A 12,566-nucleotide genomic window follows, 5' to 3' on the forward strand; every position below is an offset into this window, starting at 1 on the left:
TGCTTATTTTAAAGAATTTATTGCATGGAATATTATTGATCTCCATCATTTGTATGGCCTTTATAATAAAAAGTATGAATTTATTCCATTCAGATATTATCCTTCTCCGAGGCCATTCTAATCTAAACATCTTTTCACGGAATCTCTTGTTCAAGGATTCTTCTGAAGATTCAGTTATTAAGATTGTGGATTTTGGGTTTGCACATTTGATGCCTGACAAGGAAAAGGATGGCAGCACGAAGACACCGTGCTTCACTGTTCACTATGCAGCGCCAGAAGTGTTGCTGCAAGCTGTGCAGAAGGGAGCAAATGGTACCGCTTGAACATTCATGCACTGGTTGAGTATCTTGTGTGTAATTTTATGATGAAAGGTTTTTAATGCAGGGACAGTTGTTTATAGGCATTTTTACATTATTTTTAGTGTACAACCATCCAAAAGGCATTTAGCTCAGTGTTACTGCAACAACCACACAGTACTGAATGTAGGGTTTCCTGTTTCATTAGAGATTTCTCTGCAGTGGTGTTTTCAATACAAGGAGTGTTTTCTATAGTTATTTTCTTTATTTTGAGGGCTTGCTATAATATCCTGCACAACTCTAAAAATACATCAAATTAACCTCCCACCAAAGCACAATACAGACACTTCCATTGGCTGTAACATTACTGGTAATACTGCAACATTCTTCCTGAGGGGAACCACACACATTAACAATAACACATGTTACAAAAAACTACACCAAACATATTAAGCTCAACATTTTTGTATAATAATTTTTAGAAACATGAATGACCAAAAATGGTTCTAGGATAAAAGAGGAAAAAAATGACAGAACACTACAGCATAACAGTACAAATGGCAGGTGTGTCTCTTTTCTCTTATTCCTGATTTGCAAGGATTAAAGCTGTTACCTTAGAGATCACAAGAAGTGGGACGGTACAGTTTGCTAAGCTGCCGGTACACGTAGGATGGTGCAGTACCTCGACTGAAATAAAAGAGATTTAAATGGTCAGCAGCCATTATTTAAAGCTAAGTGAGTAGATGTGCAAGATAAACAGGGTACAGTAAAATCCCTCTTATCCGGCATCAACGGGACCGCCGACGTGCCGGATACTTGAATAGAAGTGAAATTATGTCCACAATGACCACCCTACACTCACGCATCTTACCACAACAATGATCAGCTGATCTGATCAGCTGCTTAAGTGTAAGCACAACACACTTCCTTTTTTCTACAACTTTAGGCGTGATGAAGGCGTCAGGCGATAAACAGTGCACACGCGGGACTGAGTCACTGAGTAAACACAGTGCAGTGGGCTGCGGGTGGCGCGAAGCAGTGCGCTGTGGTGGCAAGGGGACGAGGTATGCCTCGCGTGGGAATTTTAATTGATTTTCTGAGTACACATTGATTTTTTATTGATTTTAAGGCTCGGGGAAAAATGTGCCGGATACTTGAAGCTGCCGGATACTGGAATGCCGGATGAGAGGGATTTTACTGTATAATAAATTGAGTAAGTTGTTTATCTCACTCATAAGTAAAACATAAAGGCCTTTCATTTGATGCATTTAGGATCAGAAGTTTTACTGGGAGATGAAGTACAGTGCTAAATAACAGTTTGTGCATAAAGCTGACAAATACTGATGTCTCCTGAGGTCAGCCCAGGCCCAACAAGGAAAGCAAATGAAAAAATTAAATGAACCCCCAACATCACACCTTGAAAGGACCACACAGTCATATGAACAACACAAACTCACTTGTTAGTTATCAAACTGGTGACATTTTCTGGAGGAACGTAATCTAGCTGAGTCAGCGCAGTATTTACAGACGGCCAAAACTTTGTTCCCTCTGGGATAATAGAAGTGGTGGTTTGGTGGCTTATTTCTTCACAGCCCATCAAGCTAAATTTGTATGTGGGAGTGCACACATACAGCTGAAAATGAAGATTTGTGACAATAAGCAAAATGCACAATTCATGCCATGATTTTCAATATTATATAGGTACTGATCTGATAGTATCTAGCTCCACATGAGACAACAGGTTGAGGTTTGAGAAAGGACCATCCAACACTCAACACGAGGAATGTATATCCACCTACACGAAATAAACATGTGGAAAAGGAATGTATCAAAAACTGGAATCAAGAATTTCTGTGAGAATAAAATGGTATGTACTTTTGTGATACCTTCCCTGTTCAATTTGCAACAGTAAATATGTTTCAAATACTGCCCCACTGAAAGAGGTATCAGGATAATGACTAACAAATAAAACTTACTGAAACAGAATAAAACTTTGGTGGTGAGGCAAGAGAGGCTGCACCAACAAAGGTCTCAATGCCTCCGTTGGTCACCACCGTCTCGGTGCCAACGATGACCTTTGATGACCTTGTTGACACGTGACATGATGGGGAACACTGCAGAGTCTTGAATTAATGTTGTCTCAATTCCAGCAGTACATAAAGCTTTTGCCACTGGGTGACCCTGCACAAGTAAAAGATGTATTGAGAACATAAGAACATAATAAAATAAAGGAAGCTGCAAGAAGCCATCACCCCTACATGTGGCAGTCCCTGTGTTATGTATTGTGCACATCAGACACGATGACGTGAAAGAGACGCATAAAACACCTTGCATCATATTTAGGGGCACGTTCGGCAACAATAACGTGGAATTTCCTTTGTGTGGCTGCCTTGGTCAGGAAGGCCAAGACCAGTGGACACATTGCACACGTCACAATGACCTCATCATTGTGAATCTTGCTTACACCTTGGGCAGCTATCAATTCTTGGCTGAAATAAAAGGAATCAATATAATACTGGTAACAAACAATGTCAATGTCCCAAATGTCAGTGTAATCTTTACTCTACCTTTGTTCAACCTCAGCTTTCTGTTCACCAATGGCCTCAAGTACTCTGTCCTGCAGCTCTGGAATAACCTCCGTGCATTTTGGGAGATCTCCACATGCAGGGTGAGTCTACTAGCATGGACTGTGAGAGGCTTGGGTACTCCACACCTTGCTTCTCTCCACGTGGTGTGTTGTGTTCGTCAATTACTATCTGCGTGAAGAAGAAAAATAACTTAAATAAATAAATGAGATACACACACACACACACACACACACACACACACACACGAGGGCAGACAGGCAAAATACGTAGAGAGAGAGAGAGAGAGAGAGAGAGAGAGAGAGAGAGAGAGAGAGAGAGAGAGAGAGAGAGAGAGAGAGAGAGAGAGAGAGGCTGTACTTAAGCAATTATATCTTTCCATACCACACACACACACACACACACACGCACACGAACGTTTCCCTAAGGGCTCTCCTTGACACACAGAGAAAGGCTGGTAATTCTCTGTTGATCATTAGCTACAGTATGGAAGCCTCTGTTATACTTGGATATCTCTGTGAAGTATTGTTGTTTTTTAACGTCAAATGGTAAATACTTAATAATGATAAGCTGAGATATAACACAGTATTAAGCCAAGCCTTCAATTCACACAAGTTTTTCAATGATTTCACATTACGCCACACAAGGGACGAGACATTGCAGCGTAAGCCCCGCCAGGACCAGTTTGAATTTAGCGCTTCAATCAGTAACGTCTAGATACTTTGACAATTACAGTTATAATGGCCTGAGATTTATTTTTACACGCTTATAATTCTTTATATTTAATTTTCTATTAGTTTAGTACAATATAAAAGAAGTTGGTGCTTGTTATTGAAAGCTAAAAGTGTTTGGGTGCGTACTGTGCGGAGCAGGCTGGGAGGGATGACACAGTACCAGACGCCAGACACGCCAGACGGAAAGGCATTGTGTTCAAAGGGTGCCATAAACTGCTGCTTTATTTAATGTGGGACGACACAGCACCGGACGTCAACAGCAAGGCACTCTGTTCCAAGGGTGCCATAAACTGCTGCGTTATTTAATGTATTTTCGCAGAACAAGACAGTGACAGGGGCGTGGCTTCCTGGATGTGCTGGTTCAAGCTTGGTGCCTGCCGGGAGGTGCCTACAGGGCCACCAAGGCTAATATTGGTAAGAAACTCGCCCACCACTTGTCCAGCCAGGTAATTTGCACAGTCTGATGTAATAGGCGGTACGTGTCACCCACAACAACACAGGGCTGTCAGGTCAGTGGTTAATCTTACTGTTTATTTATTGTTAAGCCTCGTATTTCATGTTTTTGCACCTCGTTAAGAATATATTGATGTGACTCAGCATTCCACGGTGCCACAAGCGCTCCAAGCCTCCACCACAAAACTCTTACTAATTAACCATGACAGGAATTATAAAGACGTCAAAAAAATACACTTAACTAATGTTATCAGCCGAGGTGGAGGCAGCCTTCCCCATTTGTCCGCCAATATCTGCTTCATTTCTCACTTATTGTAAGCCTAACACGTCACTAAGTGGAGCCACATAACTAGGCTTTCATATCCGCTAGCTAGATATATCTGCCATTGCCTCATTTAGTTACGATGGAAGAATAACAGGCAAAATAGCGGCCGTTCTCTCCACTGACAAGGGCCGCCATGATGCCTGGCTACCTCTGCCAACCTGCTTCAACCTGTGGGTTCCAATATTTTTTTATTTTTTTCTTAACTTCTTTATTCTGCTGGTATAGCATGTTTTTTATGGTTTATAAAAATAATTATTTGCTTTAGAAGTATTTTCGTGGCTTGTGTTGAGTTGTGTTCAATTTTGTGTTGCTTGCCGAAAATGCGGGGTGTTTTTTTAGCAGTATTTTGACAAACTTGATTTTTTATTTCACGTTCTAACTACGTCTTTTGTATTTCTAAAAATTGCTTATGATTTTTAAAATGTTTTTTGGTTCCTGTTGAGAGAAATAAGTGGACTTTAAAAATGGTTTATGGTCCTGTTAAAAGTTGTTATTACAACACTTTTTGTGTTATTGTCTCTCTATTTGAGCTTGTAACTAACTTTTCATTGCTTGAAAAAATTGTTTGTATGTTTTAAAGTGTTTTATCTTGTTGTTGAGTCAAAATAGGTGGACTTTTCAGTGGTTTTTAATCGTATTTAGGTTCAACACTTGGTTTTTACACAATTTCGGTTTTATTTGTTTACTTCTTGTTCCAGGTCACTTTTGATGGTGTAAGATGATAGTTCAGATTTTTTAAAATTTTTTACGTTCCTAAAAATTCAAATGTTGTGGACTTTTCAATGATTTAAATTGTGCCGAATATTTCAACACTTTTTCCATATTTAATTTGGATATTTTTTAAATACTACTCAGGCTAGAGCTGTTTTAATATTGTGGATATTTGTTTAAGTATTTATCAAGTCAGAATATATAAGGCATTCCAGCCTAGCTCCATTTTTTCGAGGGGTCAATTTCGAAATGAAATCCGTTACGGTACGTAAAATTGCCGTGACGTCACGGCCGCCATCATGGACCAGGGACCTTGATCGGCTCCGCTGTCTCCTCGGTAATATTTATCGTATTTTGCAGTGTTTTCCTGGTGTTTCCATGTCTTTCTAGACTCAGACGTGTAGATAAGACTAGAATGAGTAAGAAAATAAGAGAAATAGAGGAGGAAGATGAAGGGAGAAGGAATAGAGGAGGTGGTAAAACAGAAAAATGCTAAGAAAACAATATTTAGCTTAATTTTCCCTGCTGCCCTGTCTGTCTTGGTAGTATTTGTCTTCCCTGACAGTGCTTCCAGTGTATTTGGTGTGTTTAAGAGGTGTTGGAGTGTGTCTGGAGGTGTTTAGGGAGTGTTGCAGTGTGTCTGGAGGTGTTGAAAGGGTGTTGAAGTGTGTGTTTTAGGGATTTGGTGATGTTTGAGTCAATATTTAGCGTTCCTGGTGTGTTTTGGGGTGTCTTAGGCTTGTTTAGGAGTGCTTTAAGTGTGTTTTGGACTGTTTTCAATGTTTTGTGATGTTTCAAGTGTATTTTAGGATGTTATGGACGAGTTTAGGTGTGTTTTGTGTGGATACCGGGGAATTTTGGGTGCGTTTGTGGGTATTTTATGTCAGTCTGGGTGTTTTGGGGTGTTTTAAGTGTGTTTTGGGCCGTTTTCAGTGTTTTGCGATGTTTTAAGTGTGTTTTGGGATGTTGTGGATGAGTTTGAGTGTTTTTTGGGTAGGTACGGTGTGTTTTGGATGCGTTTTAAGTCCATTTGGGTGAGTTTTGGAGTATTTTAAGTGTGTTTGGGGATATTTTGGTGCACTTTCGATGTGTTTAGGGTGTTTTTTGTGCGTTTAAGAGTGTTTAAGGTGTTTTAAGGTGTTTTAGTGTGGTTGGAGTTGCTTTTGAGGTGTTTTGGCTATGTTATAGGCATGTTGCAGATAAGTACTGGGTCTTTGAGGGTAGAAGTGGTGTGCTGGAGGTAAAATAAAAGGTTCTGGAGTGTTTAAGGGGGGACTGTGATAGTAGAAGCGTGTCAGGGGTGTTATAGCGTGTGTTGTGATGTATGAAGCTTCTAGATGCACGTGTGTGGGATGTCTGGGTCTGTACGAGGTGTTGTGGTGTTGGAGTCCTAGCAGGGGAAGGTACTGGAGGTTGTAGTGATGGGTAGAGGGTAAAAACAGAGGTACACTTTAGGTTAGGTAAGGTTAAGTGTTCATTGGTGTTGATTCAGTAATACGATCTTTTTTTCTTTTAAGATACAAATGTAGAGGGACGAAATAGGGAAGCAGGAAGACCACCACCACCACCACCATCACCACCAGCAGTGTGGAAGAAAGTTTAGGCAAGCGAAGAAAGTTGGAAAATTAATAATTAAACGCTTGCTGTCTTTTATTATCTTGAGTATAAAATGGTTATATGACAATCTCTCTCTCTCTCTCTCTCTCTCTCTCTCTCTCTCTCTCTCTCTCTCTCTCTCTCTCTCTCTCTCTCTCTCTCTCTCTCTCTCTCTCTCTCTCTCTCTCTCTCTCTCTCAGCTTTGTATTAGTTACCCGTTGACAGAAGTGACAGCCGCGTTTTCTCTTGTCAGATGTAAACAAAGCGGTAATTTCCTTCTAGCTGGTGATAAAACTCTTTCTCGCTCTTCCTCACTCTCCCACGTCACGGAAGCAGTGTGTGTGTGTGTGTGTGTGTGTGTGTGTGAAGAAGAAAATGTTATATTATATCTACGTGTTTAAAAGTTTCCTTCATTTAAGTCCAAAGAGGCTGGCTGGCTGATGCTAAGGAAGGAAGAAAGGGGTGGTGTTTAGGGGTCTGGGATGGAAAGCGAGTGATGTGTTTTGTAGCCTTCAGATAAAAAATATTAACAAAGTTTACACAGTGGGAAAATTTTGGTGGTGAGAGAGAAAATGACTAAAATATTACCTCAAATTTAACCTAACGTGGTGGAGCTTCACACTCCTCAGCTGACCCTAATCAAACCAAGCCTAACCCAAAGAAGCCTACCCTAACTTGTGTCTGGTGCTTCCTCCTCCCAAAGACTGGCTATCTCGTGTCTTAATCCCAAGCTGGCCTAACCAAACTTTACCTAACCTAACCTAAGCAATTCTAACCTAGCCAAACCTTACCTAAGCAAGCCTAACCTAGCCAAGCCTTACCTAACCTAACCTAACCTAGCCAAACCTTACCTAAGCAAGCCTAACCTAGCCAAGCCTTACCTAACCTAACCTAACCTAACCTAGCCAAACCTTACCTAAGCAAGCCTAACCTAGCCAAGCCTTACCTAACCTAACCTAACCTAACCTAACCTAACCTAAAGAAACCTATCCAAACCTAACATAACCTAGCCTAACCAAACCTAACCTAACCTACATCCTCTTCCCACGGCCCCACTTAACCAAACCTAATGTAACTTTCAGAGCAACGGCAACCCTCTGATCCGGCAAGCAAGTTGGCGGCAGCGATGGCGGTGGCGGCGGCAGTGGTGGTGAGGTGGACGGCAGGGACAGAGGGGCAGTACAGGCTGCGGACATCAAGGAGAAGGTGAGCAGGGTGTTGTGTTGGTGTGTGTTGGTGTGTGTTGCTAAGCTGAGATGCAATATTTGTCACTCAACACTCGTGCAACACTGCCTCCATGCACAAGTGTGTCGGGAAAATGATTTAAAGTCGTAAAAATGTTCTTGTTTTACTTTATTTATTTATTTATTTATTTTGTTTTATTTTTTGTATATATAGGAGGGACACTGGTCAAAGGGAACTAAGTACAATAAGAAAAAAATACTGAGAAAAAATAAAAGATAAAAAAGACCTCACTTAACCTAACCTAACCTAACATAAGCTAACTTAACGTAACATAACTTAGCCTAACCTCTTTTAACCTAACATAACTTAACCTAACTTAACTTAACCTAACCTAACCTAACTTAACCTAACCTCTTTTAACCTAACCTATTTTAACCTAACCTAACCTAACTTAACTTAACGTAACCTCACTTAACCTCACTTAACCTAACCTAACGTAACTTAACCTAACCTAACCTCACTTAACCTAACCTCACTTAACCTAACATAACCTAACCTCACTTAACCTAACGTAACCTAACCTAACCTAACACCCACAGAGGAACGCACGGACAAGCAAGGTGTTATTCGGCAGTCTGATCCTGGACCTGCTAGGCTTGAAGGTGGTGCTGCCCGTGTCTTCTGCTCTCCTCGACTGTTACTCCAAGCACAACACCAGCGGCTTGTATTCCTCTCAGCTCTCCTGTGTGACTTATTCGCGGCCTCGGCTGTCTACGCACGCACTCTCACTGTGGCTAACATAATATTCTTTGCTGTCTTCTTCCAGGAATCGCTGCCTGAGGTGTGTGTGTGTGTGTGTGTTTGTGTGTGTGTGTGTGTGTGTGTGTGTGTGTGTGTGTGTGTGTGTGTGTGTGTGTGTGTGTGTGTGTGTGTGTGTGTGTCTCATTTATTTTTTTTATTATGTATATTTTTTTTGTTTTTGTATAATTTTTGCTTATTTTTTTTTTCCTTTCATTTTTTCTTTCTTTGCTTATTTTGTAATTTGTTTGTATTTCCTTGTGTCTCTGAATGTTGTTAAAGAGAGGTGCATTGTGAGTAAAGCATCATTTTCTCTTTCCTTTCCTCATTTCTTTACTTTTTCCTCTTATTCCTTCCTTTCTGTCATCATTACAAACCCTTTCTATTCATTACAAACCCTTTCTCTCATTTTCCTTACCATAAACCATCAAAACATCTTAACAATCTCATTTAAATCACTTTTCTTTTCATTATCATCTGTTTGTTTACATTCTCTTGCTTTCTTTCACTTATTAATTCATTACACTCCTGTTTGTGTGTTTAGGAATGTTTTGAGATATTTTGGGGTGTTTTGGAGGTGTTTTGGGGTGTTTTTTCAAGTGTTTTGAGGTAAATTGTCTGTTTTTGGGTATATTTGTCTGTTTTTGTCTGTTTTTTGGGTATTATTGGGGTTTTGGAGGTGTTTTGGGGGTGTTTTTGCATGTGTTTTGAGGTAAATTGTCTTTTTTGGGTATTTTTTGGGTTTTGGAGATGTTTTGGGGGTGATTTTGCAAGTGTTTTGAGGTAAATTGTCTTTTTTGGGTATTATTGGGGTTTTGGAGGTGTTTTTTCAAGTGTTTTGAGGTAAATTGTCTTTTTTTGGGTATTATTGGGGTTTTGGAGGTGTTTTGGGGGTGTTTTTTCAAGTGTTTTGAGGTAAATTGTCTGTTTTTGGATGTTTAATGGTGTTTTTGGAGTGTTTTGCAAGTTTTTGAGGTAAATAGTGTGTTTTGGGGTGTTTAATGGTGTTTTGAGAGTGTTTTGCAAGTGTTTTGAGGTAAATAGTGTGTTTTGGGGTGTTTAATTTTGTTTTGGGAGTGTTTTGCAAGTGTTTTGAGGTAAATAGTTTGTTTTGGGGTGTTTAATGGTGTCTTGGTGGTGTTTCAGGGTTATATAGGGGTGTTTGGGGGTGATCTAGGGTAAGTAGTGTTATCAAGGCTGTAGTGGAAGTTACTGTGGGTTTTCAAAGGGTGTTTCCATGGTGATTCACTTGTATTTTATCCCTTGTACAGTAAAACTCCCTTTCCCTGAGTTGGCAACACTGTTTGTTTACGTTCGCTGTTGTCTCGTCGTGTGTGAGTCAGATTTGTGTCTTGTTCTTCCACTGCAGGGCAGAAGGAGGAGGGACATCGGTGCCAGTTTGACCGAGGCTTGGGAGGTGATCAATCCTAGGGCTCTGTTCTCCGTCAGCTGTGTCAAGGGCCTGGGCAGAGAAGGTGTGTGTGTGTGTGTTTGTATGTTCAGTATTGTGTGTTTGTTCGTGTTTGTAGTATTGTGTGTGTGTGTGTGTGTGTGTGTGTGTGTGTGTGTGTGTGTGTGTGTGTGTACTAGCAAATATTCCCTTATGTTTACTCCTGAAACACAAACACACACACACACACACACACACACACACACACACACACACACACACACACACACACACACACCCTGAGTCTGTCCAGAATATCCACCAGGCACCGAGAGGCTCTGGAGAAGTTTGGAAGGGGACTACTGCATCATCCGCGTCTCAGAAACATGCTGCCGCCCGATGCGCCTCGCCCGGTCCGTGCCACCAGACACCACAACAGAATAACGCCCCTGAAGGCGCCGCGCACGGACCGGTACAGACTCAGTGCGATTCCCACCATGGTGCGAGCCATCAATCAATATTATTTCCCTCCTAGATTAGACTTACCTTTAGGATTAATGTTAAGTTTTTCCCCATCCCCTATGTACATTTTCAGTTTGTCAACTGCCTAAATAATAAACCGTTTATTATTATTATTATTATTATTATTATTACCACCTCCTGTTCCTCCTCCTCCTCCTCTCCCTTCATTCATACACACACACACACACACACACACACACACTACCTCCCGTTCCTCCTCCTCCTCCTCTCCCTTCATTCATAAACATCTGTCTTTCTCTCTCTCTGTAGAACGCATGAAATTAATACAATTTAGCCGAGTTTACTTCCTCTACCTGTTCCTGTATTCCAGCCTGGAGTTAACGCTGATCTTCGCGACCCACCACAAGCATAGTTACGACTCGTTGGCGCAGGACCGCAAGTTTTCCTTCCTGGGCCTGGTCATGGCAGTTACACAGAGAGGGTTTATGCGAAGTGTTAAGACTGGAACTGAAAAAGCAACTGCCAATTAGGTATGGTGTGTTCTGGGGTTTGTGTGTGTGTGTGTGTGTGTGTGTGTGTTGGAGAGGGTTTGTGTGTGTGTGTGGCCGGGAAAGGGTTGCCTGTGTGTGTGTTTTCAAGGGTGTTTTCATGGTTCGAGTTTAACAGGGTGTAGTGGAAGTTACTGAGGTTTTCAAGGGTGTTTTTCATGGTTCTTGTTTAACAGGGTGTAGTGGAAGTTACTGGGGTTTTCAAGGGTGTTTTCATGGTTTTTGTTTAACAGGGTGTAGTGGAAGTTACTAGGATTTTCAAGGGTGTTTTCATGGTTCTAGTCTAACAGGCTGTAGTGCAAGTTACTGGGGTTTTCAAGGATGTTTTCATGGTTCTAGTTTAATGGGCTGTAGTGGAAGTTACTGAGTTTTACAAAGTATATTTTCAAATCTATATTTTTACTGTGTAGAATTACAATATAAAACAACAGGATTTATCAGTAACAGTTTAAGTAACAATTAGTTTAAGATCATATTATTTTCTTTTCCTTGCATTTAATCATTGTATGCCTGTATCTAATTCATGTTGGTTTCACAGGCACACACCTACATTGTGATGCAGCTCCTTGGAGGTGGAGAGCTGGCTGCCTCAGAGGATCAGGAAACACGAGAGGTTCACAGAGGCTCGCCTCGGGCTTCGGTCGTCGTGAGGAACCTGGTGTCAGCAGTTCACTACGTGCACAGGAAAAGCATCAGTGTTCACGGAGACCTAAAGCCAGACAGGGGTGAAAAGGGTTGGTGTTGAGGATAGACAGAAAAGAAAAGAAAGGAAAGGTAAAAAAAGGAAGTTTTTTTGCATTGATTTTCCATCTGCTTATTTTAAAGAATTTATTGCATGGAATATTATTGATCTCCATCATTTGTATGGCCTTTATAATAAAAAGTATGAATTTATTCCATTCAGATATTATCCTTCTCCGAGGCCATTCTAATCTAAACATCTTTTCACGGAATCTCTTGTTCAAGGATTCTTCTGAAGATTCAGTTATTAAGATTGTGGATTTTGGGTTTGCACATTTGATGCCTGACAAGGAAAAGGATGGCAGCACGAAGACACCGTGCTTCACTGTTCACTATGCAGCGCCAGAAGTGTTGCTGCAAGCTGTGCAGAAGGGAGCAAATGGTACCACTTGAACATTCATGCACTGGTTGAGTATCTTGTGTGTAATTTTATGATGAAAGGTTTTTAATGCAGGGACAGTTGTTTATAGGCATTTTTACATTATTTTTAGTGTCTAAACATCTTTTCACGGAATCTCTTGTTCAAGGATTCTTCTGAAGATTCAGTTATTAAGATTGTGGATTTTGGGTTTGCACATTTGATGCCTGACAAGGAAAAGGATGGCAGCACGAAGACACCGTGCTTCACTGTTCACTATGCAGCGCCAGAAGTGTTGCTGCAAGCTGTGCAGAAGGGAGCAAATGGTACCGCTTGAACATTCATGCACTGGTTGAGTATCTT

The 12,566-nt window shown here is 40.9% G+C and overlaps 2 long non-coding RNA genes across 11 annotated transcripts; one reads left to right on the top strand and one right to left on the bottom strand.

Annotated features, from left to right (window-relative positions):
* Window positions 1-541: 541 nt before the first annotated feature.
* LOC135088961 (uncharacterized) lies at window positions 542-3,879 on the bottom strand. Its single transcript, XR_010261333.1, has 6 exons — window positions 3,742-3,879; window positions 2,864-3,052; window positions 2,624-2,785; window positions 2,273-2,477; window positions 1,754-1,929; window positions 542-983 (listed from the first exon to the last, which is right to left on the bottom strand). It is a non-coding gene; the product is annotated as an uncharacterized LOC135088961 (long non-coding RNA).
* LOC135088952 (uncharacterized) lies at window positions 3,736-11,998 on the top strand. Of its 10 annotated transcripts, none has more exons than XR_010261270.1 (8): window positions 3,757-4,029; window positions 6,622-6,707; window positions 7,783-7,906; window positions 8,485-8,726; window positions 10,053-10,158; window positions 10,387-10,573; window positions 10,927-11,086; window positions 11,643-11,998. It is a non-coding gene; the product is annotated as an uncharacterized LOC135088952 (long non-coding RNA). The 10 variants fall into 10 exon arrangements; XR_010261261.1 differs by having other exon boundaries at window positions 10,399-10,573; XR_010261263.1 differs by having other exon boundaries at window positions 3,765-4,124; window positions 10,399-10,573.
* The last annotated feature ends 568 nt before the right edge of the window (window positions 11,999-12,566 follow it).

This window comes from Scylla paramamosain, chromosome 32, assembly GCF_035594125.1.
Source record: "Scylla paramamosain isolate STU-SP2022 chromosome 32, ASM3559412v1, whole genome shotgun sequence".
Taxonomy (NCBI): domain Eukaryota; kingdom Metazoa; phylum Arthropoda; class Malacostraca; order Decapoda; family Portunidae; genus Scylla; species Scylla paramamosain.